The sequence below is a fragment of the Myxine glutinosa genome, chromosome 7 (assembly GCF_964187855.1).
Source record: "Myxine glutinosa chromosome 7, kmMyxGlut1.1, whole genome shotgun sequence".
NCBI lineage: Eukaryota > Metazoa > Chordata > Myxini > Myxiniformes > Myxinidae > Myxine > Myxine glutinosa.
Window position 1 is genome coordinate 29,726,745 of NC_136267.1, and position 25,815 is coordinate 29,752,559.

Below are 25,815 nucleotides of genomic sequence, written 5' to 3' on the forward strand. Positions count from 1 at the left end.
TTGAGGCTTCCCGGGAAAGGGATTGCCCGCGACATCGTTACATATTACGATTGCAATTCAACCTGCGTCTCAGGTTTGATCACCAAGCGTGAGTCATTGTTGGAGGGAGCAAGCGCCTCCATTACAGGCCGATACGCCATTTTATCCTTGAAGAGGCTGTCAGCCTGGTGCATCTTGTTACTTGCAAAATCGAAGATTTTTCAAATATATTGGTCGGTTGCGTTTGTGGTTCTGTCTGTTTGTCTGTTTGTTTGTCACCGGCCTACAGGTCACAATTCTAAACCGATCGTCACAAAACTTCACCAAGTTGTATAGGTCGTCCCAATTGAGAAGCCTATTGTTTTGGGGTCAAAAGGTCAACATAGGCCAAAGGTCACCAACTTTGCCAAATTTCTAAAATCCTCAATTTTCATCCGATTGACTTGAAATTTGAGGAGGACTTACATATCTGGTCACTGAATTCAACCACCAAGTATATTTGAGGTCAACATAGGCCAAAAGGTCAAAAAAGGCCAAATTTCTAAAATCCTCAATTTTCATCCGATTGATTTGAAATTTCAAGTGGACTTGCATATCTGGTCACTGAATTCAACCACCAAGTATTTTTGAGGTCAACATAGGCCATATTTCTAAAATCCTCAATTTTAATCGAATTGACTTGAAAATTGAACAGCATTTGCACATTGTCACTAAATAGAGAATAACTATTTGTGAGGTCAAAAGGTCAGAGGTCAACTCAAGGTCAACCTTACAAAATCATCATTTTTCATCTGAAAATTCGTCACTTTTCTTCCTGTTGACCCGAGCTTTGTTCAAGATTGTCAATTTTAATCTTGATGAAATGGACAATTTGCTGTATCATGGAATTATTTTTTTCTTGGGGGTGGGGGGCGGATTTTGCAAGTATCGTGCTCCGCATGACGTCTGCTTGTTTTGTCATTGGGATTCCCATATCGACATCATCGTGTGGATTGCCGTTGGTTTACATATCGGCTCAATTCCCATATCGACCTCTCACCTCGTAACTCCTCGTCTGCCGCCTTGTCAATACCTGCCTGTTCTCGTCGTTCTGCATGGCTTCAACCAGCGTGGAGATCCGTGCACGGACTTTGGGGAATGTTACATCCCACTCACATTTGGCGTATCGTGAGTTCATTGCTTTGAGAGCATTGGGGAATGATGGTACCATCATATGTATTGTTATGTCGGTGGGGTAGAATGATATATAGAGTCAGGTAGATCTGTGTAGGTAGTGTGCTCCGATTATCTTGATAGGGAACCCCACATGTAATACGTTTTTTTAGGCGGTTTGTTCAGGTAAGTGTATCTCCGTGGTCATACAAGGATGACCCTTGTGTTAATTAATGGACCTCAAACATCCGGGGCCTTCGCTCAAACTTGACTGATCTCTCCATACAGGTTGCTTCTGACAAACCAGACGTGATCTGCTTAACAGAAACTTTCCTCCTTCATGATGTCTCTGATTCCTTGGTATCTCTCCCAGGTTACTCCCTCCTCCGGTATGATAGACCTGAGCCTCGTCCTGGAGGGGGGGGGGGGGTTGCTATCTTTATAAAAAACTCTTCCTCACTCGCCCTGCACTGCCCTCTCTCCACCTCACCCCCAGGAATACCTTTGGCTACGGCTTCCCCTTTGCTCCCACCTTTTGTTCATATGTGTGTTGTACCGTCCACCAAACAGTGATGACTCCATCTACATCTCGCTGTCTGATAACATGGACCAACTTCTATCTACCCATCCCAACTCTCTCTTCCTCATATGTGGTGATTTCAATTGTCACCATGCCAGTTGGCTGGGTGTGGGTACCTCTCTCACCAGCCATGGCTCTTCAGCAAAGGACTTCTGTGACTCACTGGGACTGACACAATCTGCCAATTCCCAGACCCGGATCTCAATCAACGGAGCATCTTCTCTTCTGGACTTGGTTATGACTAACTTCCCTGAAAATGTCTGCTGCTCTTCTTCTGCTCCAATCGGCTCATCTGATCATGTGCTTGTTAAAGGGGACATCTCTCTGACCATTCTCAGAGAGCCTCCTCAGCGTCGACGAGTCTGGCATTTCACTCAGGCCAACTGGCATGGTCTTCAAGCAGCCATCAATCATCTGGACTGGTCTCCCATCTCTACCGCCTCTGACATCAACTCATCCTGGGAATTCTTCCAAAGTAAACTGCTCTCTCTCATGCACAGATTTATCCCATCTCGTCTTCAGTTGTCATACCCTTCCTCCCGTCCATGGTACACGGAATCTTGTGGTGAGGCTGTTGCCCAGAAACAACTTGCTTTCGTCTCCTGGAAAGCAAATCCAACGGAAGCAAATCTCATTTCCTTTCACAAAGCCCGAAACAAGTGTGTGCCCACCCTCAGGAGAGCCAGGAAACAATATCTCTCCGTTCTCAGGACAGAACTCTCTTATCTGTCTCCCTCTTCGAAATCCTGGTGGCGGCTGGTCAAATCTGTTTCTGGTGTTTGTTCCCCCTCCATCCCCTCCCTCACCTCAAACGGCCACACGGCTGACTCCGCGCGTGAAAAAGCTGAATGCCTCAACTCTGTGTTTGCCTCTAAATCTTGTGTCCCAAACCCATCCCTCTCTGTACCCACCGTACCCAGTCGTACCCATCTGCTCCTGGACTCTGTGTCCTTTCCTCCTGACAAGGTGGAAAAGTTTCTGTCAACCCTCGACTCTGATTCTGCAACTGGACCTGACGGCATCAGCCCACGGGTCCTAAAATCTTGTTCTTCCGCTCTTTCACTCCCTCTCTCTGTTCTCTTCACACTCTTTTGCTCAAGGTCATCTGCCATCTGCTTGGAAATCTGCCAACATCACCGCTTTGCACAAAAAGGTGCAAAAACAGATCCCAGCAACTACAGACCAATCAGCCTTCTCTCAATTATCAGTAAAGTCATGGAATCCATCATTGCTTCAGATATGAAATCTTTCCTCTTCTCCAATGGCTTGATCTCTGATCATCAATTTGGTTTCAGACCTGGTCACTCTACTCTGGACATGCTGCTACTGCTTTCTCAGCAATGGATGGAGGTCCTCAATGCCAAACAGGAAATTAGAGCTGTCTCCCTTGACATATCACGTGCCTTCGATACGGTCTGGCACCCCGCTCTGCTCACCAAACTCTCCTCTGTTGGTATCCATGGAAATCTCCACGCATGGCTGGCGGACGTCCTCTCTAGTCGTAGTCAACGTGTGGCCCTGAATGGGTTTCTCTCATCTCCTCTTCCTGTTCAGGCTGGAGTTCCCCAAGGCAGTGTTCTGGGCCCTGTGCTTTTTCTGGTCTTCATAAATGATCTCTCCGACTCTCTTGAAAATCCTCTATCTCTTTGCTGATGACTCTACTCTCTGTCGCTCCATTCTTCATCCCTCAGATCGGCAGTCTGCAGCCTCCTCACTCTCTGCAGACCTGGACAAAATCACAGACTGGGCAAACAAGTGGAACACGTCTTTCAATCCTGACAAATCTCACACTCTTACGATGTCTCTCCGAAAAGACCGACTGGACAACCCTTCCATATACTTTCTGAATAATCCTCTCCAATAAGTTCTGTCACTCAAACTTTTGGGTCTCACTATCTGCCATGATCTTTCCTGGGAAAACCACATTTCAAATCTGGCCTCCAAAGCCAGTCGCTGACTGGGCATCCTCCGTCGTGCGAAGTCCTTCCTTGGCACACCTGAGCTCCTCACCACGTACAAGGGTTTCATCCGCAGTTCAATGGAATACTGCTCTCCCCTCTGGGCTGGTGCTCCTGCCTCACACATAGCTCGTCTTCATGCTGTTGAAAGCAAAGCATTCAGAATCATTGGAATCTCCCGCGATGAAGCTAACTCCAAGGGCCTCTCCCTCACTCACCGCAGGCAGGTTGGTGGTCTTTCCGTCTTCTACCGACTCCTCTCTGGCCTTGCCCCCCCAGCTCTCTCTGGGCTCTGTCCCGCAAATATTCATACAGGTCGCACAACATCTGCCTGCAACCCTCTTATGGTTAAACTGCCAAAATCAAGACTCTCTGCTCACCTTCACTCCTTCATTCCTCTTTTCTCCCGCCTCTGGAACAAACTCCCTCACTCTCTTCAATCCCACTCCACCCTCCAGGTGTTTAAAAGAGCTGTTCACCACCATCTCTTATCTTCCCCCATCCAAAACCTTGATCTTTTCTATTCCCGATAATTTCACCCCAATTCCACTTTTTGAAATACCAACTTCTGTCCTGGAAGTCCTTGGTGTCCTTGTGTTTTATACTTCTCCCCCCACCCCACCCCGCCCCCTTCCCACGCCTCCTCCCCCCAAGCCCTCTCCCTCCCACACATCTCCCTGCTCTTAAATGTTGTGTGCTCTCAAGTGTTTGTGTGCTTCCCATTCTCTTGTCTTCCGCTCACTCTTTTTATATATTTTGTTTGTCTGGTTGATTTGTTTGTGAAGTAAATGTCAGCTCTTTCACGAGCCTCGATTCAGTATACAAAAAAAAAAAAATATATCGTCGGGATTATGTTAATTCCCCTGTCCGTAGAACCTGGTAAACATCCCGTTGTCCCTTATGGCACTGCACATAGACATTAGTGAGAATGGCCCTAGTACACTAATTAAATACACCCCCCCGCCCCCACAATAAAACCACCCAACAAGTCAGTTCGACATCACCAGCTACATCACCAGCTTGTATTAGTCCATTGGCTGAGGGGGTCCCCGTGTGCATGAGATGTGCCCTAAGTTACTCTTCATAATATTGAAGTAGACCATGAGACATATCAAAAAAGTTTGGGTAGACTTTTGGTAACCCGGCAGTAACAGAGGAAATGACGTCATTAGTCACGCCCTTTGCCGCTCTATTGATACCAAAATTTAGGGGTAGGGGAAACATAAATCGCAATAACTTTGGAAGTATAAATAACAGAACTACAAAATACCCATTAAAATGTTTGTATTTAAGTACTCTATTCATTACAATAACCATTATGCAAATTAATATGTTGATGAGGTCACCAGAGGTCAAAAGGTCACAAAACCCGAGCACAAGTGAAAATTTCACACTGCTCCAAAGAAATACCCACCAAGTTATGGATTTACTCACTTTTACATTTATGATGCATGGAACGTTTAGAATAGATGCTGCTGATTACTTTGATATGCATTTGGGGCCTTTTAATGCCTAATTGGATTACATAACATCAACTGAAAATTGCCGTAAATTTAAAAGCAGATTTTTTTGCAGTCCATAAGTATAATAGAATGTTCTGCATACTAGTACCTTCTTTAGCAATTTGAGAATGTATTCTGAGTTATGTTTTGTGAAGAGTTCCCTTATGCTCTTCAGTCCATTGTATTAACCCTCAGTGTTTTGTCAAGTAGGCGGACACATCATAAGGTTAGATTTAATTGAAATCTTATTTGAAGCCAAGAAGCCTTTAAAAATACCCATGGGAATGATGATCATGGTTCCATAAAATGTTATCTATGCCTGATCTGCTAGTCAAATGAAAGAGAGACATCTCAAGCAATGATAGACAAGTACATGTTTTAACACAATAGTTTCTATTGTCCACAAGTTTAGTAATTTACCGTTGCTTACTCGCATGTTTGTCAAAGGGATCCAGATGACCCAGCGATGCTTATACAGAGTAAATTACTGCTACATACCTAATACCATAAAGGAATTTCCTTTATGCTAATACTGAGTTGAACCAGAGGGGTTTTTGCATTGCACAATTTGTTCATCACCCTGGAGACTTTGACACTTGCAGAAACTAATGCAGGGAAGTCCATTTTTGTGACAGGCACATCTGTCATTGCTGCATTTTTTGCAATTGCACAAAACTGTGTATTCTTCAGGAAATGGTCTCATGCCTTTAGTTGGCATCAAAAGTTCATCTGCTTCCCTGAAGCCAAAGGCAGTTGGATCCAGTGATGTGGGCTTATGAGGGTGTAACAAAGTCACCATCCGATAGGTTGCATAAAACGCTCTATGGATGTGTCGCTGTATTGCATGGCCAGTTGGCGGAAGTTGCTCCAAGGATACACCTTTACTGTGATGGTACATGTGGTCTCTTAATTGGTCCATTGTTGGGCACTTGGTGTTCTTTTTTATAACTTGTACCAGGTATGCCTCAGAGGACGCCATGAAACTGTCGGTACAACTTGTTCCAGAATCAAAGTCTTTCAGATACTCAGATGGACTAGCATTATTCAAGGCTGCATGTTTTGTTCCCACCTTGCTTGTGTAGTCACAGCCAGTCAGGGTATGAACACGTGGAAGCACATAGCAAAGTTCTTCTCCACCCTTTTGTGCTAATGTGTGAACTGGAATGTATCTCGTTGAATCTCCAACACCAGCCCTTAGCCAAAGTTCGCTGACGCCATTGTAATGAAGAATATTCCAGTAGTGCATAAGCAGTACAAACACGTCTGTATCACCAGACAATACGATAATACGTTCAGTTCCACTTTTGACTGCATGCATCGCATGTGGAATGATACGAGCATCTGCCTCTTCTACATCGGGACTGAGGTCTGGCATTTCTGTTGAACAGCCATCTTTGACAGACTGGCATGTAACTGCACCAGATACACCTGAAAAAGAACTTGCCACAACGTTGACTGTGGAAGGTCTTTCTTTTCCGCGCTTTATGGCTTGTGAGTGAAGAAGCATCTGGAGTTTAAATTTATTATTGCTTGATGCCCAAAATCTGTCCATTTCTACAGGTAATGGTGCGTCGTAATTGATAATGTTCCTTTCAATTGCCGCTTTAACTGAACGGCGCCTTCTCTCGGAATCTTTTATGGACCCCTCGACATAGGAATCAAAGACCAAATCCAACCTGTCATCCGCCTGACCAACTGCAGCGACATAGTTCAGAAAACTATCACAGAAATCTCCAAATGTCTGCAGATCTTTTATTTTTATCTTTCTATGTGATCTTTGCTATGTGCTTCCACGTGTTCATACCCTGACTGGCTGTGACTACACAAGCAAGGTGGGAACAAAACATGCAGCCTTGAATAATGCTAGTCCATCTGAGTATCTGAAAGACTTTGATTCTGGAACAAGTTGTACCGACAGTTTCATGGCGTCCTGTGAGGCATACCTGGTACAAGTTATAAAAAAGAACACCAAGTGCACAACAATGGATCAATTAATAGACCACATGTACCATCACAGCAAAGGTGTATCCTTGGAGCAACTTCCGCCAACTGGCCATGCAATACAGCAACACATCCATAGAGCGTTTTATGCAACCTATCAGACGGTGACTTTGTTACACCCTCATAAGCCCACATCACTGGATCCAACTGCCTTTGGCTTCAGGGAAGCAGATGAACTTTTGATGCCAACTAAAGGCATGAGACCAATTCCTGAAGAATACACAGTTTTGTGCAATTGCAAAAAATGCAGCAATGACAGATGTGCCTCTCGCAAAAATGGACTTCCCTGCATTAGTTTCTGCAAGTGTCAAAGTCTCCAGGGTGATGAACAAATTGTGCAATGCAAAAACCCCTCTGGTTCAACTCGGTATTAGCATAAAGGGAATTCCTTTATGGTATTAGGTATGTAGCAGTAATTTACTCTGTATAAGCATCGCTGGGTCATCTGGATCCCTTTGACAAACATGCGAGTAAGCAACGGTAAATGACTAAACTTGTGGACAATAGAAACTATTGCGTTAAAACATGTACTTGTCTATCATTGCTTGAGATATGTCTCTTTCATTTGACTAGCAGATCAGGCATAGATACCATTTTATGGAACCATGATCATCATTCCCATGGGTATTTTTAAAGGCTTCTTGGCTTCAAATAAGATTTCAATTAAATCTAACCTTATGATGTGTCCGCCTACTTGACAAAACACTGAGGGTTAATACAATGGACTGAAGAGCATAAGGGAACTCTTCACAAAACATAACTCAGAATACATTCTCAAATTGCTAAAGAAGGTACTAGTATGCAGAACATTCTATTATACTTATGGACTGCAAAAAAATCTGCCTTTTAAATTTACGGCAATTTTCAGTTGATGTTATAATAATAATAATAATTCATTTATTTTGTATAGCGCTTTTCAAGAAGCCCAAAGGCGCTTTGACAGAGTGGAAAACATAATGCGTAACAATACATGAAAACAACAATTGCAAAAAGACAAGAATCAATAGGGAAATATTTAAAGCAAAAGGAGGGAGAAGGAGAAGTGATAGTCAGGGGTTAAATGCTGTGGGTTGAATGTTGAATGCAGTGTTGAACAGGTGGGTCTTTAGTGATGTTTTGAATGTGGTGAGTGAGGAGGAGTCTCTGATGGTGTGAGGTAGTGAGTTCCAGAGGGTGGGAGCAGCAAGGATCCTGTCCCCCCAGGATCTGAATTTGGTCCGGATGGAGGGGGTCAGGAGGTTGGTACCAGCAGAGCGGAGGTTGCGGGTGGGAGTGTGTCTGGAGAGGAGGTCAGCCAGGTAGGATGGGGCCAGGTTATGGAGGGCTTTGTATGTCAAGAGGAGGATTTTGTACTGGATTCTCTGGGGGATGGGGAGCCAGTGAAGCTTGTAAAGGACGGGGGTGATGTGGTCACGGGTCCGGGAATGGGTGAGTAGACGGGCAGCGGAGTTCTGAATGTATTGGAGTTTATTGGTGATTTTTGAGGGTGAACCATAGAGGCTATTGCAGTAGTCCAGACGGGAGGTGATGAAGGCATGGATGAGGGTTTCTGCAGCCGTGGAGGAGAGGGATGAGCGGAGACGGGCGATGTTTTTCAGGTGAAAGAAGGCTGTCTTTGTGATCTGTTTAGTGTATTTGTCGAAGGAGAGGGTTTGGTCAAAGATGACGCCAAGATTCCGGATGTGAGGGAAGGTGGATACTGGGATACCGTCGATGTTGAGGGCAAAGTTATGGGTGGATTTTGTGAGCGTTTTTGGGCCAATGATGATTATTTCAGATTTATCACAGTTAAGCTTGAGGAAGTTGATTTGAAGCCAGGATTTTATTTCAGTGATGCAGTTTGTCAGGATAGAGTTGGTGTCGGTGGAGACGGACTTGGTGGAGATGAAAAGCTGGATGTCATCGGCAAAGCAGTGGAATTGGAGACCATGACGGCGGATTAAGTGACCGAGGGGGGACAGGTAAAGGATGAAAAGGAGGGGGCCAAGAACTGAACCTAGATTACAATTAGGCATTTATGTAATACAGTTATGTAATACAATTAGGCATTAAAAGGCCCCAAATGCATATAAAAGTAATCAGCAGCATCTATTCTAAACGTTCCATGCATCATAAATGTAAAAGTGAGTAAATCCATAACTTGGTGGGTATTTTTTGGAGCAGTGTGAAATTTTCACTTGTACCCGGGTTTTGTGACCTTTTGACCTCTGGTGACCTCATTAACATATTAATTTGCATAATGGTTATTGTAATGAATAGAGTACTTAAATACAAACATTTAAATGGGTATTTTGTAGTTCTGTTATTTATACTTCCAAAGTTATTGCGATTTATGTTTCCCCTACCCCTAAATTTTGGTATCAATAGAGCGGCAAAGGGCGTGGCTAATGACGTCATTTCCGCTGTTACTGCCGGGTTACCAAAAGTCTACCCAAACTTTTTTGATATGTCTCATGGTCTACTTCAATATTATGAAGAGTAACTTAGGGCACATCTCATGCACACAGGGACCCCCTCAGCCAGTGGATTATATGGCAACATCGAGCAAGCAAGAAAAAGATACGGCCAGAGGGGCAGCGATTGGACGAGACACCACCAATAGGGAGACGAGGCAGGATGAAGCCTGCCGATTGGTAGAGGGAGGGGCAAGAAGCGACTCGCTATTGGGCGGGGGTTGACCAATGGGAAGGACGGAGTAAGGAAGGACTCGTGATTGGCCAGGGGTGGGGCAGGAAGCTTCCCGCAGATTGGTGGAAGGAAGGCCGAGAAGGAAGCAGAGGACCGATTGGCGAAGACCACGGAGGACGTGAGGCGAGCAAGAAGCGGCGCGCTGATTGGAGGAGAAGCGCCGGTGATGTCACGAGCTGATGTTAAAAGTACTCGAGGACAGACATTTTTTCTTCTCCTTGCACTGGACTCTCTTCTTCTTGCCCTCCGCCTTGCTCGCTGACCCTGGACCCTTGCTTAAAGCCCTTCCTTGCCTCTCGCTCGCCCCTGGCCCTCGACACCCTTGCTGACACCGGCATCGTCTCCTCGTTCCCCTGTTCGACTGACGCGAGGAGAGAGCTGCAGTTTACCAGGCAGAAACGACTCATGGACGAATGCTTGGGCCTGCGCGCTCGTGGCCTGTTTTGCCACCAACGACCGGGCGGTTCCCGCCAACACCAGAGCAGCGTCCGGACTGCGCGCTTTAGTTTTTCGAACCCTGACGAGACCCCGAGCTGGTTTAGCAAAGCACGCGCGCGCGCACACACACACACACACACACACACACACACACACACACACACACACACACACACACACACACACACACACACACACACACACACAGTTATTTTTTATTTTATTTTCCCTTTGTCTGTGTTTAAGTCTGGTGCGGGAGCGCTCCATATAGGAATTATCGTCGCGATTTTCTTGTCCCGGCATCCGTTGTAATAAATATTTTCATTATTTTCTCTGTGCATTTCTAAATCCGTGTTTGCGTGAGTTATTTTCTTTGCAGGCTTTGGAACTGCCGGCGATCGTGAAGGTAAGCTTCATCTTCCCCGCCCCCCTTTCTTCCTCTGGCGCATATATAGTACAATCCGCTATTGAACTGAACGCCCAGGAGTAATGCTCGATTGCCTTCCGTGGTTCTTTCAGTTTTAATTGCCCCTTCGTAGGGCAGTCAAATTCAATGGAGCGGTCAGAAAGGCCACCAGGCCACACCCGGAGGGATGTGATTGGGCCGTATAACGTGGGTGGGAAAGGAGCCGATTGGCTCTTCGGGAGTGAGGATGAGGAAGTTGCTCTCTCTGCTCGGAGAAGAAGGCCGTGCCATCTTTGTGCTTGCCGATCGTGCGCTTGGTGGACTGGAGTTTTGGTGCGCACTTTTGAAGAGTGAGGAGCTCTTGGCTGCGTGGGCAGTATTGTGAGGGAGGATTTGACTGTGGTGCTCTTCGGAGGTGGGGGAGGCTGTGAGCGAGACCAAGGAGGCCGTCATCACCACTGGCCTTCGACACGTGGGCTTTTCATTGGCGGTCGCCATATTGTGCGCTCAGGCATGGGAAGTGCTAGACTTGACCATCGCCCCCACTCACTGAAAAGACCTCTTTGGAGCTGGATAAGTGCCGGCACGAATAGGAAACATTTCATTTTATTTTATCATACTCCTGTGTCCGTATTTGCGATAGCTTCCGGTCCCTCGAGCGACGGGGCTTGCTTCGATCTCTCCACGGCATCAAAGTTTGAGTGTTTTCCCGTTCGTTTCTTTGTCAAATTTCCGCTGCGTATTTTGTTGTGTATATGTTATTGTGTATTTCTATTTGGTTTTGGTTTTGTAGTTGTTGCAAATTTGTGTGTAATTAGTCGTTTCTTTGTTCGCGCCTCGTGCGCCTGGTGCGGCCTGGTGTCTCGTGCGACCTCCTCTTCTCGACTTGTGCCCCGCCCCCTATATCTCGTTTTTCTTTCACCTCTGCTCCTGCTTTCTCAAATCCACGTTCTCACTTAGAGACTTTTCCCAGATTGTTTTCATGGTTTTGTTTAAATATTATTTAAATATGTTTAAACCGCAGCCGTGATGCTGACGCCGCTCCCCCCCCCCCCCCCCCCCAGAATTTCCATGTTTTAAACGTTTCCCAGTGTGTACCCTGGATAAAAATAGGTACGCCGTATCCCTGCGTGTCGTAAGAGGCGACTAAGAGGGTTGGCGTCAGGAAGGGCATCCGGCCATAAAAACATTGCCTCAAAAAGAGAACCATGACAATTACAACTACATGTGGGCAGGGTACAGCCTGAAGTGGAGATCGGTTTCTGAGGTTTGGGACATGGAATGTAGGGACAATGACAGGGAGATCAGGAGAAGTGGTGGAAGTATTGGTCAGAAGAAGAGTGGACATATGTTGTGTGCAAGAGACGAGATGGAAGGGAAGTGGTGTGAGAATGGTGAAGGGTCGGCAGGGACAGAAATACAAGTTTGTGTGGCAAGGGTGCCTGGAGGGCGTGAATGGTGTTGGTGTCCTGTTTTCTGAGGAGATGGTAGACAGTGTGGTGAGTGTGACTAGAGTGAGTGATAGGTTGATGATGGTGAAAATGATGATTGGAAAGCTCTTGGTGAACGTCATCTCGGGATATGCTCCGCAGGTTGGTCGAAGCGATGAAGAGAAGGACAAGTTCTGGTGTGTGATAGAGAAGCTGATGGAAAACGTGAAAGATGAGGAAGTTGTTGTGGTAGGAGGAGACCTAAATGGACATGTGGGAAGGAGTATGGATGGTTTTGACGGAGTTCATGGGGGTTATGGATATGGTGTGAGAAATGGAGAAGGTGAAAGGATTTTGGAGTTTGCTGATGGAGCTGATTTGTTGATTTGTAATACTCAGTTCCAGAAAGAGGATAATAAGCTTGTTACATACACGTCAGGTGGGTCGACGACAACCGTTGACTACCTGATGGTGCGTAGGCGAGATAGGGGGCACCTCCGAGACACAAAGGTGATCCTGGGGGAGGAGGCTGTTTCACAGCACCACTTGGTTGTCTGCGACGTAAGGGTGAAAGGTGCGAGGAGAGCTCGGCGGGTAAAGTACCAACCGAGAATGAAGGTGTGGAGGTTGAAAGAGGTGACAGTGAGGGAGGCATTAAAAGAGAGGCTGAGTAGGGTAGAGGATGATGTGGTTGAGCTTGAAAGTGGTTGGATGTCAATGAAAGCTAGTCTGTTGGGAGCCGTTGGTGAGGTATGTGGATAGACAAAAGGACCACCGAGGCACTCGGAAACATGGTGGTGGGATGATGAAGTTGGAAAGAGGATTGACGAGAAGAGGAAGAAGTTCAAGGAGTGGCAGAAGGCGAAGGGTATGGGAGCAGAAACAGCAGAGCATGAACGTTATAAGGCAGCCAGGAAGGCTGCAAAGAAAGAGGTAGCAAAGGCGCAGGAAGCATGTAGGAAAATGTTCGGAGAACGCTTGGATTTGGAAGAGGGTCAGAAAGCAGTATTCAGGATTGCAAAGCAGATAGCAAAAGGGAGGTGTGATGTGATGGGGGTGAGTTGCTTGAAGGATGAAGTGGGACAAATCGTTGTCGACCCAGATGGAATTAAAGGAAGATGGAAAAGATATATGGAAATGCTGTTGAATACAGAGAATGAATGGGATGGCAACATAGAGAGTAACCCAGTTTTAGGACCGGCAGAGAAGATAACTGAGAAGGAAGTTGAGGAAGCGATAAAAGCAATGAAGGGTAGAAAAGCAGGAGGGCCGACGGGAGTTGTGGGAGATATGTTGAAGGCAGCAGGAAGTTGAGGTGTGAAGAGAATGACAGAGATCTGTAATCTGGTGGTGAAAGAAGGCCGCATTCCAGTGGATTGGGAACTGAGTCCCCTCGTCCCTCTATACAAGGGGAAAGGTGACCCTCTGGAGTGTGGCTCGTACCGAGCGATAAAGTTATTGGAGCATGGAATGAAGGTATTGGAAATGGTGTTGGAGAGGAGGATAAGGAAGAAAGTGAAGATCGACGAAATGCAGTTTGGATTTATGCCAGGAAGAGGAACGACAGACGTGCTTTCCATTGTGAGGCAGTTGCAGGAGAAGTACATGGAAGAAGTTGTTTCTTGGGTTTGTTGATCTGGAGAAAGCATTCGATCGGGTTCCACACAAAGTATTGACATGGGCATTGAGGAAGTTAGGAGTGGAGGAATGGTTGATCAGAGTAGTGATGGCAATGTACAAAAGAGCGCGCACAGCTGTAAGGACGAAGGACGGGAACAGTGGTGAGTTTGAGGTGAAGGTGGGAGTGCATCAGGGGTCGGTACTAAGTCCACTACTATTTGTAGCTGTGATGGAGGTGCTGGCTCAGAACGTAAACGAGGGTTTACCGTGGGAGTTGTTGTATGCAGATGATCTGGTGTTGATTGCGGAAAGTATGGATGGACTGAAGGAAAAGATGAACACGTGGAAGGAATGTATGGAGACAAAAGGTCTGAAGGTGAATATCGGAAAGACGAAGGTGATGGCAAGTGGTAAAGCATGTGGTGAGGTGGAAAGAACTGGGAAGTGGCCCTGTGCTGTGTGTAGGAAGGGTGTCGGAGTGAACTCCATTCAGTGTACAATGTGCGCTGAGTGGGTTCATCAAAAATGTAGTGGTCTGAGAGGGTCATTAACCAGTGTGGCAGCTACATTGAAATGTAAGGTGTGCACAGAGGGAACTGCAGATGGAGGAAATGTTGAGTTGGATCTTGGAGACGGCGTGAAGCTGGAAGGTGTGAAAACATTTTGCTACCTCGGAGACATGCTGAATGGAGAAGGTGGATCAGACTCGGCAACGCTTGCTCGAGTGAGATGTGCATGGAAGAAGTTTCGGGAGTTGAGTGGCGTGCTGATGATGAGGGGAGTGTCGTTGAAGCTGAAGGGAAAGGTGTATGCTGCATGTGTGAGAAGTGTTATGATTTATGGGAGCGAGACATGGGTAATGAACGTAGAGCAGCAACGAAGGTTGGAAAGGGTGGAAATGTGAATGGTTCGACGGATGTGCGGAGTATCGTTGAGAGAGAGGAAGACAAATGATGAATTGCGAAAGATGATGGGAATAGAGCCTGTGATTGATGCTGTGAAGAGGAACAGGTTAAGATGGTTTGGTCATGTGTTGAGGAAGGATGAAAGTGACTGGTTGAGAAGAGTGATGGAAATGAATGTAGAAGGAAGTAGAAGACGGGGAAGACCGAGAAAGACTTGGCTAAAGATGGTGGAAGAAGAAATGCGGGCAAGGGGGTTAACAAGGAGAGATGCAGAAAATAGGGCAAAATGGAGAAGATTGTCATGGGGACCGCAAGGCTAACCCCCGCTCTAGCAGGGAAAATGGTCTTTAAAATGCATGTTGTTGTTGTTGTGTCCAAATTTGCATCAGTGCGTGAGGTACCTCGATGTAGGAATTCGTTTTTACCACAACCTTTATTTCCATCTGTGGTTATTTTCATAAAATCATTATTGGTTATCAATTCATTGTTGTGTTTGCATGTTTTGTGGGTTCGGGAATAAACCCGTGGTTTTTGTGCAGAAAAACACCTGACGTCCTTTCATCCCATGCGTGTAAAATTGCCGCCAATTTGGGAGGCACCTCGGAGTTAAAGCTGGTTGGGCTGTTCGTCTTAATTGATCCTGACCGCCGGCAACACAACAGTACATAGTTATTTGTTGTTCTTTGAATTCCTCATTTTTCCCTTCCATCCCACCGTCGAATTCCCCCATCGGGTCAATCTTCCCTGGTTGTCATTTGTTTTTGGATATAAACCCGTTTAGTCACAAAAGAGATAAGGAGCCTCGTAATTCTGCTCGGTCCTGCAAGCGAGCGTAAAGTCTGCCATAATTGAGGGATTTAAAGTCTATTCGGCCCACTTGTTCAGAGGTGGTGTTAATCGTCCTGAACATGACAATAATGATGTCATCCGTCACGTGGTATGTAATCACAAGTAAACCTTTAAAAATAATCTTCTCTGAAACTGCTTAACCAATTAATGCAAAACTTAAAATTCACAATCAACTACCTATGATATGGAAATGTTTGATTAAAATAACCTGATCCAAATCACAATATGTCCACTAGTCACGTCATAATACAGATAGTAATACCTAAAAAAAAAAAAGAATTATACACATCTTGTAATTGCACCTTATCAAATAGGGCTAATTTTGACCCAACAGGAAGTGACATCATCGGAAGTGGGCAGTATCTCGAAAACGAAGGCAAATCTGGTCAAATCTGTTTCTGGTGTTTGTTCCCCTTCCATCCCTACCTTTACCTCAAACTGCTACACAGCTGAATCCACACATGAAAAAGCTGAATGCCTCAACTCTGTGTTTGCCTCAAAATCTTGTGTCCCAAACCCATCACTCTCTGTACCCACCATACCCAGTCGTACCAAGCTGCTCCTGGACTTTGTGTCCGTCTCTCCTGACAAGGAATACAAGGTGGAGAAGTTTTTGTCAATCCTCGACTCTGATTCCGCAACTGGACCAGACTGCATCAGCCCACGGGTCCTAAAATCCTGCTCTGCCGCTCTATCTCACCTTCTCTCTGTTCTCTTCACTCTCTCTTTTGCTCAAGGTCATCTGCCAGCATCTTGGAAATCAGCCAACATTACCGCTTCACACAAAAAGATGCAAAAACAGATCCTTGCAACTACAGACCAATTAGCCTTCTCCCAATTAGCAGCAAAGGCATGGAATCCATCATTGCTTCGGATATTAAATCCTTCCTCTTCTCCAATGGCTTGATCCCCGATCATCAATTTGGTTTCAGACCAGGTCACTCCACTCTGGGCATGCTGCTTCTGCTGTCTCAACAATGGATGGAGGTCGTCAATGTCAAACAGGAAATTAGAGCTGTCTTCCTTGACATATCACATGCCTTCGATACGATCTGGCACCCCGCTCTGCTCACCAAACTCTCCTCCTATGGTTTCCATGGAAATATCCACGCATGCCTTGCGGACTTCCTCTCTGGTCGTAGTCAATGTGTGGCCTTGAATGGGTTTCTCTCATCTCCCCCTTCCTGTTCAGGCTGGAGTTCCCCAAGGCAGTGTGCTGGGCCCTGTGCTTTTTCTGGTCTTCAGCAATGATCTGTCCGACTCTGGAAAATCCTCTCTATCTCTTTGCTGATGACTCCACTCTCTGCCGCTCCATTCCTCATCCCTCAGATCGGCAGTCTGCTGCCTGCTCACTCTCTGCAGACCTGGACAATATCACAAACTGGTCAAACGAGTGTAACATGTCTTTCAATATTGACAAATCTCACACTCTTACGATGTCACTCAGAAAAGACTGAATGGACAACCCTCCCATCTATTTTCTGAATAATCCTCTCCAAGAAGTTCTATCACTCAAGCTTTTGGATCTCACTATCTGCCATGATCTTTCCTGGGAAAACCACATGTCCAAGCTGGCCTCCAAAGCCAGTCGCCGACTGGGCATCCTCCGTCGTGTGAAGTCCTTCCTTGGCACACCTGAGCTCCTCACCTCATACAAGGCTTTCATCTGCAGCTCAGTGGAATACTGTTCTCCCCTCTGGGCCGGTCGATCGCTGAATTAACGCCAGGGGGGGGTTGACACAGCCTGTCATCCTTCCGAGGTCGGCAAATTGAGTACCAGTTCATTGGTAATTCCCTGTGTGTCGCAAAAGGCGACTAACAGGGTTGGTGACAGGAAGGGCATCCGGCCGTAAAACATTGCTTCAAAAAGGGGACCATGGTGCCCGAAAAAGGCCAACCCCTGCTTTGCAGGGAAAAATGGCCTCTAAAGGTGGTTCTTCCTCTGGGCCGGTGCTCCTGCCTCACACCTGGCTCGGCTTCACGCTGTTGAATCCAAAGCTTTCAGAATCATTCGAATCTCCCGCGATGAAGCTATCTCTGAGGGCCTTTCACTCACTCACCGCAGGCAGGTAGGTGGTCTTTCTGTCTTCTACCGACTCCTCTCTGGCCTTGCTCCCTCAGCTCTCTCTGTGCTCTATCCCCCAAATAGTCCTACAGGTCGCACAAGATCTGGCAGCAACCCTCTTCTCGTGAAATTGCCAAAATCAAGACTCTCTGCTCACCTTCACTCCTTCATTCCTCTTTTCTCCCTCCTCTAGAACAAACTCCCTCACTCTCTTCAATCCCACTCCTCCCTCCAGGTCTTTAAAACAGCTGTTCACGACCATCTCTTATCTTCCCCCGTGCAAAACCTTGATCTCTTCTTCCCCCGTGAATTCACCCCAAATCCACTTTTTTTTTTTTTTTTGGAAATACCGACTTCTTTTTTTCCTGGAACTTTCCTGGAACTCCTCCCCCCAAGCCCTCTCCTTCCCACAGATCTCCTGATGTCGCTGTTCTCTGCTGTTGTACTTGTGGGCTTTCCTTTCTCTCCACATTTTGTGTCCCGCTCCCTTTATTGTATGTTTTGTGTGTCAGTTTTTTTTTTGTGATTGATGTTAGCTCTTACACGAGACTCGATCTTGTGTACAAAAAGAAAAAAAAAGAAAAGAAAAAAAAGGCTCATGGACAGCAGGGTGTTGCACTATGGTGAAAATCATATCGATACTACCTGACGTAAAATGTGTATTCTAAATCCAGCTCTTATTTTTACCCTCATCCATCCATCACTCCATTTTTGGCAACCAGCCAGGTGAGCTAGAGGACCATTGCTCCTCTATTATTTCTTCAAATCAAGATGTCCTTATTTAATCAACAATGGCTAATGGTATTCTTTGAATAAATTACAATGACTTCAATCACACTTCGCAAGTTTGGTTATCATTTATCATCAACAAATTGCCCCTTTCCTGGCTGGATATTGTTGCAAATGGAATTCTGACAGAGACAATTGCTTCTCCAACATGCCTGACAAATGCCAATTGGGGAAATGTAAAGCAAGACCTTCCAATTTGACCTGATTTTACCCACAGGATTATGATAAACGTGCTGTATTACCTTTCTAATTCTGCATTGAGATCAGGCCTTTGATGTAATGGATACATTAGGAATGCATCAAATGTGCCCTTGAACCATCCATTGTGGTTAAGAATTTAAGAATTGGCCACGGTCAAGGTATTTTGTTACCTTTTTATATGCAAGGTAAATCCATCTGATGGTACTTGTCCTGAGAATTGTGATGTGTTTAAATCTCTGGTGAACTTTGATGTAAATACTTGTTTCATATGTAAGGTCAGCTGTAAATTGGGAAGGAAAATGAGAAGAAGATGAGGAAGGATGGAAAGATGAAAGAGTGTTGGCGGAGTGCAACGAGAAGGGAAGAAAACTTGGAAGGAATAAGGAGAGCGAAGGCAAACAGCACATATGATGTATACTAGCAGGGAGGGGTACCCGATGTTGTTCGGGGGTGGGGTGGGGGCGGGGCACTGAGAAGGGTGGAGAGGGAGAACATCCGGGGTAGGGGGCAAGAGAGCCACCAAGGTGGGGGGGGGGGGCCTTGGGGAGGCTGAGAAGCGGCAGGAAAACCGGGAGGTTGTGGGTGGGGGGTGGGGGGGCGGTAAAGAGGGCCAGCGAGTGGCGGGGGAGGCATGAGAGCCGCTGGGTGAGGGAGGGCTAAGGGGCAGGAGAACCGTTGAGTGAGGGAGGGGCCTTGGGGAGGCTGAGAAGGGGCATGAAACCGGGAGGTTGTGGGTGGAGGGGTGGCGGTCAAGAGGGCCAGCGAGTGGGGGGGGGGGGGGGGAGGGGCATGACAGCCGCTGGATGAGGGGGAGGGGGAAATAGAGCCAGTGAGGTAGGGCCAAGAGAGCCAGCGAGGTGGGGCAGGAAAACCACCGTGGATGGGGGGGGCTGAGAGGGGGCAGGAAAACCGCCGGGGTGGGGGGAAAGAGAGTCAGCGAGGTGGGGGCAAGAGAGCCAGCGAGGTGTGGGCAAGAGAGCCAGCGAGCTGTGGGCAAGAGAGCCAGCGAGGTGTGGGCAAGAGAGCCAGCGAGGTGTGGGAAGGAGAGCCAGCGAGGTGTGGGAAGGAGAGCCAGCGAGGTGTGGGCAAGAGAGTCAGCGAGGTGTGGGCAAAAGAGTCAGCGAGGTGGGAGAAAGAAAGTCAGTGAGGTGGGGGAAAGAGCCAGCGAGATGTGGGCAAGAGAGCCAGCGAGGTGTGGGAAGGAGAGCCAGCGAGGTGTGGGCAAGAGAGCCAGCGAGGTGTGGGCAAGAGAGCCAGCGAGGTGTGGGCAAGAGAGCCAGCGAGGTGTGGGCAAGAGAGTCAGCGAGGTGTGGGCAAGAGAGTCAGCGAGGTGTGGGCAAGAGAGTCAGCGAGGTGTGGGCAAGACAGTCAGCGAGGTGTGGGCAAGAGAGCCAGCGAGGTGTGAGCAAGAGAGTCAGCGAGGTGTGGGCAAGAGAGCCAGCGAGGTGGGGGAAAGAGCGAGGTGGGGGCATGAGAGCCAGCGAGGTGGGGGCAAGAGAGCCAGCGAGGTGTGGGCAAGAGAGTCAGCGAGGTGGGGGAAAGAGCGAGGTGGGGGCATGAGAGCCAGCGAGGTGGGGGCAAGAGAGTCAGCGAGGCGTGGGCAAGAGAGCCAGCGAGGTGTGGGCAAGAGAGCCAGCGAGGTGTGGGCAAGAGAGCCAGCGAGGTGTGGGCAAGAGAGTCAGCGAGGTGTGGGCAAGAGAGTCAGCGAGGTGTGGGCAAGAGAGTCAGCGAGGTGGGGGAAAGAAAGTCAGCGAGGTGTGGGCAAGAGAGCCAGCGAGGTGTGGGCAAGAACCAGCGAGGTGTGGGTAAGAGAGCCAGCGAGGTGTGGGTAAGAGAGCCAGCGAGGTTTGGGCAAGAGAGCCAGCGAGGTGTGGGCAAGAGAGCCAGCGAGGTGTGGGCAAGAGAGCCAGCGAGGTGTGGGCGAGAGTCAGCGAGGTGGGGGCAAGAGAGCCAGCGAGGTGTGGGCAAGAGAGCCAGCGAGGTTTGGGCAAGAGAGCCAGCGAGGTGGGGGAAAGAGAGCCAGCGAGGTGTGGGCAACAGAGCCAGCGAGGTGTGGGCAAGAGAGTCAGCGAGGTGTGGGCAAGAGCCAGCGAGGTGGGGGCAAGAGAGCCAGCGAGGTGTGGGCAGGAGAGTCAGCGAGGTGTGGGCAGGAGAGTCAGCGAGGTGTGGGCAGGAGAGTCAGCGTGGTGTGGTCAAGAGAGTCAGCGAGGTGTGGTCAAGAGAGTCAGCGAGGTGTGGGCAAGAGAGCCAGCGAGGTGTGGGCAAGAGAGCCAGCGAGGTGGGGGCAAGAGAGCCAGCGAGGTGTGGGCAACAGAGCCAGCGAGGTGTGGGCAAGAGAGTCAGCGAGGTGTGGGCAAGAGCCAGCGAGGTGGGGGCAAGAGAGCCAGCGAGGTGTGGGCAGGAGAGTCAGCGAGGTGTGGGCAGGAGAGTCAGCGAGGTGTGGGCAGGAGAGTCAGCGTGGTGTGGTCAAGAGAGTCAGCGAGGTGTGGTCAAGAGAGTCAGCGAGGTGTGGGCAAGAGAGCCAGCGAGGTGTGGGCAAGAGAGCCAGCGAGGTGTGGGCAAGAGAGCCAGCGGTGTGGGCAAGAGAGCCAGTGAGGTGTGGACAAGAGAGCCAGCGAGGTGTGGGCAAGAGAGCCAGCGAGGTGTGGGCAAGAGAGCCAGCGAGGTGTGGGCAAGAGAGCCAGCGAGGTGTGGGCAAGAGAGCCAGCGAGGTGTGGGCAAGAGAGTCAGCGAGGTGTGGGCAAGAGAGTCAGCGAGGTGTGGGCAAGACAGTCAGCGAGGTGTGGGCAAGAGCCAGCGAGGTGTGAGCAAGAGAGTCAGCGAGGTGTGGGCAAGAGAGCCAGCGAGGTGGGGGAAAGAGAGCGAGGTGGGGGCATGAGAGCCAGCGACGAGGGGGCAAGAGAGTCAGCGAGGTGTGGGCAAGAGAGCCAGCGAGGTGTGGGCAAGAGCCAGCGAGGTGTGGGCAAGAGAGCCAGCGAGGTGTGGGCAAGAGAGCCAGCGAGGTGGGGGCAAGAGAGTCAGCGAGGTGGGGGCAAGAGAGCCAGCAAGGTGGGGGCAAGAGAGTCAGCAAGGTGGGGGCAAGAGAGTCAGCAAGGTGTGGGCAAGAGTCAGCGAGGTGTGGGCAAGAGCCAGCGAGGTGTGGACAAGAGAGCCAGCGAGGTGAGGGCAAGAGAGCCAGCGAGGTGTGGACAAGAGAGCCAGCGAGGTGTGGGCAAGAGCCAGCGAGGTGTGGGCAAGAGCCAGCGAGGTGTGGGCAAGAGCGCCAGCGAGGTGTGGGCAAGAGAGCCAGCGAGGTGTGGGCAAGAGAGCCAGCGAGGTGTGGGCAAGAGCCAGCGAGGTGGGGGCGATAGTCAGCGAGGTGTGGGCAAGAGCCAGCGAGGTGTGGGCAAGAGCCAGCGAGGTGTGGGCAAGAGAGCCAGCGAGGTGTGGGCAAGAGAGCCAGCGAGGTGTGGGCAAGAGAGCCAGCGAGGTGTGGGCAAGAGAGCCAGCGAGGTGTGGGCAAGAGAGCCAGCGAGCTGGGGGCAAGAGAGTCAGCGAGGTGGGGGCAAGAGAGTCAGCGAGGTGTGGGCAAGAGAGTCAGCGAGGTGTGGGCAAGAGAGTCAGCGAGGTGTGGGCAAGAGAGTCAGCGAGGTGTGGGCAAGAGAGCCAGCGAGGTGTGGGCAAGAGAGCCAGCGAGGTGTGGGCAAGAGAGCCAGCGAGGTGTGGACAAGAGAGCCAGCGAGGTGTGGGCAAGAGAGCCAGCGAGGTGTGGACAAGAGAGCCAGCGAGGTGTGGGCAAGAGAGCCAGCGAGGTGTGGGCAAGAGAGCCAGCGAGGTGTGGGCAAGAGAGCCAGCGAGGTGTGGGCAAGAGCCAGCGAGGTGGGGGCAAGAGTCAGCGAGGTGTGGGCAAGAGTCAGCGAGGTGTGGGCAAGAGAGTCAGCGAGGTGTGGGCAAGAGCCAGCGAGGTGTGGGCAAGAGCCAGCGAGGTGTGGGCAAGAGAGCCAGCGAGGTGTGGGCAAGAGAGCCAGCGAGGTGAGGGCAAGAGAGCCAGCGAGGTGTGGACAAGAGAGCCAGCGAGGTGTGGACAAGAGAGCCAGCGAGGTGTGGACAAGAGAGCCAGCGAGGTGTGGGCAAGAGCCAGCGAGGTGTGGGCAAGAGAGCCAGCGAGGTGTGAGCAAGAGAGCCAGCGAGGTGGCGATAGTCAGCGAGGTGTGGGCAAGAGTGTCAGCGAGGTGGGGGCAAGAGTGTCAGCGAGGTGGGGGCAAGAGCCAGCGAGGTGGGGGCAACAGAGCCAGCGAGGTGTGGGCAAGAGAGCCAGCGAGGTGTGGGCAAGAGCCAGCGAGGTGTGGGCAAGAGAGCCAGCGAGGTGTGGGCAAGAGAGCCAGCGAGGTGTGGGCAAGAGTGTCAGCGAGGTGGGGGCAAGAGCCAGCGAGGTGTGGGCAACAGAGCCAGCGATGTGTGGGCAAGAGAGCCAGCGAGGTGTGGGCAAGAGAGCCAGCGAGGTGTGGGCAAGAGCCAGCGAGGTGGGGGCAAGAGAAGCAGCGAGGTGTGGGCAAGAGAGCCAGCGAGGTGTGGGCAAGAGAGCCAGCGAGGTGTGGGCAAGAGAGCCAGCGAGGTGTGGGCAAGAGAGCCAGCGAGGTGTGGGCAAGAGAGCCAGCGAGGTGTGGGCAAGAGAGCCAGCTAGATGTGGGCAAGAGAGCCAGCGAGGTGTGGGCAAGAGAGCCAGCGAGGTGTGGGCAAGAGAGCCAGCGAGGTGGGGGCGATAGTCAGCGAGGTGTGGGCAAGAGCCAGCGAGGTGTGGGCAAGAGCCAGCGAGGTGTGGGCAAGAGAGCCAGCGAGGTGTGGGCAAGAGAGCCAGCGAGGTGTGGGCAAGAGAGCCAGCGAGGTGTGGGCAAGAGAGCCAGCGAGGTGTGGGCAAGAGAGCCAGCGAGGTGTGGGCAGGAGAGCCAGCGAGGTGTGGGCAGGAGAGCCAGCGAGGTGGGGGCAGGAGAGCCAGCGAGGTGTGGGCAAGAGAGCCAGCGAGGTGTGGGCAAGAGAGCCAGCGAGGTGTGGGCAAGAGAGCCAGCGAGGTGTGGGCAAGAGAGCCAGCGAGGTGTGGGCAAGAGAGCCAGCGAGGTGTTTAGGCCAGAGCCAGCGAGGTGTTTAGGCCAGAGCCAGCGAGGTGTGGGCAAGAGAGCCAGCGAGGTGTGAGCAGGAGAACCAGCGAGGTGTGGGCAGGAGAGCCAGCGAGGTGTGCACAGGAGAGCCAGCGAGGTGTGGGAAGGAGAGCCAGCGAGTTGTGGGCAAGAGAGTCAGCGAGGTGTGGGCAAGAGAGCCAGCGAGGTGTGGGCAAGAGAGCCAGCGAGGTGGGGGCAAGAGAGCCAGCGAGGTGTGGGCAAGAGAGCCAGCGAGGTGTGGGGGCGAGAGCCAGCGAGGTGTGGGCAAGAGAGCCAGCGAGGTGTGGGCAAGAGAGCCAGCGAGGTGTGGGCAAGAGAGCCAGCGAGGTGTGGGCAAGAGAGCCAGCGAGGTGTGGGCAAGAGAGCCAGCGAGGTGTGGGCGAGAGCCAGCGAGGTGTGGGCGAGAGCCAGCGAGGTGGGCAAGAGAGCCAGCGAGGTGTGAGCAGGAGAACCAGCGAGGTGTGAGCAGGAGAGCCAGCGAGGTGTGGGCAGGAGAGCCAGCGAGGTTTGGGCAAGAGCCAGCGAGGTGTGGGAAGGAGAGCCAGCGAGTTGTGGGCAAGAGTCAGCGAGGTGTGGGCAAGAGAGCCAGCGAGGTGTGGGCAAGAGAGCCAGCGAGGTGTGGGCAAGAGAGCCAGCGAGGTGTGGGCAAGAGAGCCAGCGAGGTGGGGGCAGGAGAGCCAGCGAGGTGGGGGCAAGAGCCAGCGAGGTGTGGGCAAGAGAGCCAGCGAGGTGTGGGCAAGAGAGCCAGCGAGGTGTGGGCAAGAGAGCCAGCGAGGTGTGGGCAAGAGAGCCAGCGAGGTGTGGGCGAGAGCCAGCGAGGTGTGGGCAAGAGAGCCAGCGAGGTGTGAGCAGGAGAACCAGCGAGGTGTGAGCAGGAGAGCCAGCGAGGTGTGGGCAGGAGAGCCAGCGAGGTGTGCACAGGAGAGCCAGCGAGGTGTGGGCTAGAGAGCCAGCGAGGTGTGGGAAGGAGAGCCAGCGAGTTGTGGGCAAGAGAGCCAGCGAGGTGTGGGCAAGAGAGCCATCCATCATGATCTCACATCCATGACCTTTCACCGGGCAGGGTAGGGTGGGGGGCAGGTGGTTGGGGGACTAAGAAACTCCGAAAACCGGCGGGGTGGGGAGCAGGGGGAGAGGAGGGGCGATGTTTGTTTGATATTTGTCCGAACATCATTTGCACATTTGACAAATCGTCCAATAATCTTTCCCATCTAAATGATTTGATAAATGTAGTTACAAACTAAAACGGAATTTCCATTTTGCTAATTCACTATTAGAAAGTCTCGGTGAACAATCTGCTTCATCTACAACGAAATCTGACAAACATACCAGCAGGTGGCGACGGTCACTCACAGGTATGTCACCTGGTGTGTTTTTGGTGCATTTTCGACCTTTTTTCGTGACCTTCCTGGAGGTCATCAGTTGACATGGAATAACAAAGGGAACGTTTTGTTTTGGAAATCTGGAGATTTTGAACAAATTACATTCTGTCGCTGCATAAGGAAAGGTCTTCTAAAGTCAAACCAATTTGTTCTAACTTCATTTTAAACTTGCTACGCGTATCCATCAACGTCACACTAATTTGCTCCATACTGCTGGGGGTCGGTGGCTGGGAGTGGATTTGGGGGGGGGGGGGGGGTAGAGAGGGTGTAGGGGGGGGGGGGTGGGGGGAGATCTTATTATATTCATTTCTGCGACAAGAAATGATCTCCAAAGGTTGAATTATAACGTCCACAAATTACATACGGACGGGGCCTTCCATCACGACATTTCCATCATCCCCACTGCCCATCACGACCTATTCCTCACTCCCACTGGCCATCACGACATTTCCATCATCCCCACTGCCCATCACGACCTATTCCTCACTCCCACTGGCCATCACGACCTTTTCCTCATCCCCACTGCCCATGACGACCTCACATCCACGACCTTTTCCTCATCCCCACTGCCCATCACGACCTCACATCTGCGACCTATTCATCATCCCTACTGCCCATCACGATCCTTTCATCATCCCCACTGCCCATCACGACCTTTTCTTATCCCCACTGCCCATCACGACCTTTTCATCATCCCCACTGCCCATCACGACCTTTTCATCATCCCCACTGACCATC